Source organism: Nematolebias whitei, chromosome 1, assembly GCF_014905685.2.
Source record: "Nematolebias whitei isolate Nwh7 chromosome 1, NemWhi1, whole genome shotgun sequence".
NCBI lineage: Eukaryota > Metazoa > Chordata > Actinopteri > Cyprinodontiformes > Rivulidae > Nematolebias > Nematolebias whitei.
The window spans coordinates 9,771,093-9,771,372 of record NC_056498.1 but is presented as its reverse complement, the minus strand read 5'-3'; the positions used below and the strand labels follow the sequence as shown (position 1 = coordinate 9,771,372).

The following is a 280-nucleotide window of genomic DNA, read 5'->3' as shown; positions in this document are numbered from 1 at the left end:
GTGTTTGGAGTGATTTCAGAGTGTTTTGGGGTGTTTGGAGTGACTGCTGGGTGCTTTTGGAGTGTTTTGAGTAAGTGCAGGTTGCGTTGGGCGTGTTTGAAGTGATTTCAGAGTGTTTTGGGGTGTTTGGAGTGACTGATGAGTGTTTTGGGGTGTTTGAGTGACTATTGGGTGTATTTGAATGATTGCTGGGTGTTTTTGGAGTGTTTGGAGTGATTGCATGGTGTTTTTTGGAGTGTTTGGAGTGATTGCATGGTGTTTTTTGGAGTGTTTGGAGTGA

At 43.9% G+C, this 280-nt stretch overlaps 1 protein-coding gene across 1 annotated transcript in view; it reads left to right on the top strand.

Annotated features, from left to right (window-relative positions):
* The window catches only part of LOC119408192 (ubiquitin-like-specific protease 1C), a gene marked incomplete in the record, with an annotated part of 39,133 nt that overhangs the window by 30,614 nt on the left and 8,239 nt on the right, over positions 1 to 280 (top strand).